Source organism: Rhodnius prolixus, unplaced genomic scaffold (genome assembly GCF_049639745.1).
Source record: "Rhodnius prolixus isolate KJV_2025 unplaced genomic scaffold, Rpr scaffold_21, whole genome shotgun sequence".
Taxonomy (NCBI): Eukaryota; Metazoa; Arthropoda; class Insecta; order Hemiptera; family Reduviidae; genus Rhodnius; species Rhodnius prolixus.
The window spans coordinates 32,605-36,415 of NW_027411606.1; the positions used below are offsets into that span (position 1 = coordinate 32,605).

Sequence of the window (3,811 nt, forward strand, 5' to 3'; positions counted from 1 at the left end):
ATGGCGGGTTCTATAGTAACAGCGAATCAGAATCACTTCGAATTAGGCCACGCCTCTGGGGAGCTATTGTAAAGATTTACCTTTTTCTTTTATACGTGATCTTCAAATTGAACTATTTTCTACATTGTTTATAAGAATATTGTTTTCTACTGACAGAAAAAGACATTGTATATCTCAGATACGAGGAGGAAATAACTGCGAACACTTTCAGACAGTCTAGTGGCTGAATATGGTGATTGTAAAATTACACTTATTGGCTTGTAAAAAATAAAAAGTACTGCCGTTTTCTGAGTCTTTTTTTATTTGTTATTTCATTATTAATAATTACAGCTGTTATTTAATTAATTTCATTTCTTCTATTGATAGAAAAAATTAAAAATACCAAAGTTTATCTGTAAGATACGCGCGCCCGTTTTTGTAACTTTTTGGGCGCGCCCGCTGGAAGGTTAAACTATATTTGGATGAGGTAAATATAGAATTTATAGAATATAAATTAGCCAGGTGAAGAAAATGAAATTAATTTCTAGAAATTTTAGTAAAAATAATTATTGCTGCCTCTTTTTCAATAATTAACATAAATAGCTTTTTGATTATCAAAAGCACTTTATGTCGAAATATAATTAAACATAGTTTCGTTTAATTTAAATAAAAATGAACTAAAATTAATTTATTTCTTTGGCAAATAGTCTGCCTTAGTCTAATAGTCTATTTTATTGATCTTTAGACCATTTTTCATTATGTATTTTACGTAATGTGTCCTATATACTTGGAGTTATAATTTCTTTAATTATTACCTTCATTAGTAACGTAATATTTCATATTATTCATTTAAAACTTTTTGCTAAAAGCTTCTGATATTTCTGAAGGTTTGACAGAATATTGTAACCAAGAATTAGGCAACAAATTCCTTGGCTTCCTGATAGGAAGAAGCAATAGTTCTATTGTTTCTTCGGATACATTTAAGGGCTAAGTTTTTCCAAACCTGAATAGTCTAAAACTTGTCTCGGAAAGGACAAGATTTCTGAAAGAAAGCAAAAATCGATCTATATTTTATTTAAGGAGAGTAATTTTACTGAATTTATTTCTTAAAGAAAGAGCAAGCATTTTGCCAGAGAATATGACGTCGGAAATTTGCCATGGTAACTGCCCTTCTTCAGCCATCTTTAGTGCCTTGTTAACTATTTCTTGGAAATTTCTCTAACGTTTCTCCTTTAATAACTTCAATAAATTGAATTCCTTGCATTTTCTAATAAAATGTATAAAACTGTCTTTTTTAATATTGTTTAAACTAACAGGAGAAAATGTCATTACTAATAATAAACAAGTTCTTCTTTTTGAAGTGCCGAATAATTTGTTTTATAACAGCCTTTATAAAGTATCCTCAGTTAAAAGCCAGTTGAAACCCAATCACATGGCCATCGAGATGAATTTTTTGAAGCTGTATTTCTCAGTAAAAAAATTTATTTGTTTTAAATAAAAGTTTTCAGATATCGTTCAACGTTAGCAATGCAGACAATCGTTTAAAATGGATGAAAGATTTCAATAGATCGTCGAGACAACGATTTCTTCAATCTAGATTAATAAAAGAGGCTATCAATCTTTTAAACGTTACATCAATAACTGAACTTTTCCTCAATAAAAATTAATTTTAAATACCTAAGGCTAAAAGAAACTTTTTAAACCTGTAACAAAGTTAATCATGGAGAAGATTTAGTATTAGTAAGCATTTTCTATAAATTTATTTGATACATCCTGTATTAATAATTAAGGTTTTAACGAAGTTTGCTGAATTTATTATTTTTTGTAGCAGTTTATTTTCTTGAATTTTCTCATGAAGGAAAATGTGGTTTCTACTTTCTTTCTTTTTTTTAACTCGTAAGCTGTACAAAGCAAATGAGATCGTCTACCAAACTCTGGCCGACAAGCCTTTTGTACTGTGTAAAAAAACATATTTTGGGTACATTAATTTTTGAAATAAAAAGTATTTATACTTCATATTATTATTAAGTAGAACAGATGAGTCAGTCATAGTACTTTAGCTTACAATGTCTCAATAATTCGATTCCTTTTTTCTTTTTTTAAAACGATTCCATTGAATTAGTTTGACTAGGATCCCAATCTAATCTTATCTTATCTAAAAGTCTATCTTGTTACTTTCTCCATTAATTTAAAATTGTCTTTTGACGTTATTGAAGGATTGCTTAAGATTTAAATACTATAGTATTCACTGCGAGTAACATTTTCACAAACATATCGATTCAAACTAGTGTTGTTCAGTTGTGGTTCGAGCTGAAGGCTCAGCCGAGTCGAGCTTCGACTCGAGCCTTTACGGCTTGAGCCTTCAGAGCTCGTGCCGTGAAGCACAAGTTAGAGGCTCACAAACCTGGAGTTGAAGGCTCATAAAGTGCGAGCCTTTTTAAAATTCTTAAGGAATGACGAGTAATCAATGAACAACGAACATTTTAAAAATTATTGTATTCATTTATACCAAAAATATGTTTGAAAAATTCATTAGCTGCTATAACTTGATTTTATTTTAAGAAATGAATATATTAATTAGTACAAATAAAATGCTTTATATAAAAAACAAAAAAAAGCTCTCTGTGAGGCTTCAGTTCGAGCTCTGACTCGAGCCACCCGATAGCCCTGAGAGCTCCAGCTCTCAAGGCTGGAATCTTATAGCCTTATAGCTCAGCTCTTGAACAACACTAATTAAAACTGGCTACAGAACTGCAGTTTCGTCATGGCAGTAGTTGCGACACTTTTTTTAAAGAAATGTTATTTTAATACACGAATACGATGATAACATTTAAAATTATGGTAGATGGTGTATAAACTATTATTATTATTATCATTTTATTTATTTATTTTTAATGATTTAAGGCGCGTCAACATCTTAGGTTATTAGCGCCCGGAGCTTTTTCCAGTGCACTGCCGGCCTCCGGACAGTGTTCTCTCGTTACAGACAACACTGTCCATCACCGGACAGTGAGCTGTAAGAAGCTCCTAGGAAGAGAAAATCTCCCTTCCCTTATTATTATTATTATTATTTTTATTATTATTATTATTACTTCATAGCTTAACTTTTGGAGGAAGAAAAGAATTAAAAAATGCCAGACTGTAAGATAGAAGAATAAGAAGCGGAAACGAAGTGTGAATGAAAGAATAAATAACTTTCTCTCTCCGTCCCTCTCAGAAGAGAATAACAAAAATAAACAAGGTAATGCATTGTCAAGGTTTCGAGTAAAAAAAAACAACATTGTTCAGACTTCAGAGAAGACAGGACGAGTTCACTAGGTGTGTGTGACAGCTCCGAAGAGAAGAATAAAGTATGACTTCCTCTATTAGACCCTACAGGTATCAAGGCGATCTATAAATACTGAAGATATATTACTTTAGTTTTTATTCCTGCTTTTATTTATTCAGTTCTTTTTTTTATTATTGTAAAGCTACAACTCAGTAGTTGACTACTCAAACTTACTACTCTTCTTTACAACTTAAGCACTATAATATTGAAAATGTGGTTCACTACGATATCTTGGTCACTACCTCAACAAAACGCCTCAAGCGACAAGAACATAACCTACGTTACCGAATAATCAAAAGGCTAGTTGACAATAGATTCAAATTGACTCTACACAGTCCTGCTTGCTTCAATCTGGAGATACAGACTTTAAAACTTCACGGTATAGATAACCGCATCCAATCCTTCCAATCAAAAATCCTACGCACTATCGTTTACGCACCACTGATACTGATACTGGACCTAAAAATAATCCCTTTCTGTCAAATCTCTTATCCAAATTTTATT

At 31.4% G+C, this 3,811-nt stretch overlaps 1 long non-coding RNA gene across 1 annotated transcript; it reads left to right on the forward strand.

The window, feature by feature from the left end:
• The first annotated feature begins 287 nt into the window (after nt 1-287).
• On the forward strand, nt 288-3,303 carry LOC141455075 (uncharacterized). Its single transcript, XR_012459137.1, has 2 exons — nt 288-466; nt 3,079-3,303. It is a non-coding gene; the product is annotated as an uncharacterized lncRNA (long non-coding RNA).
• The last annotated feature ends 508 nt before the right edge of the window (nt 3,304-3,811 follow it).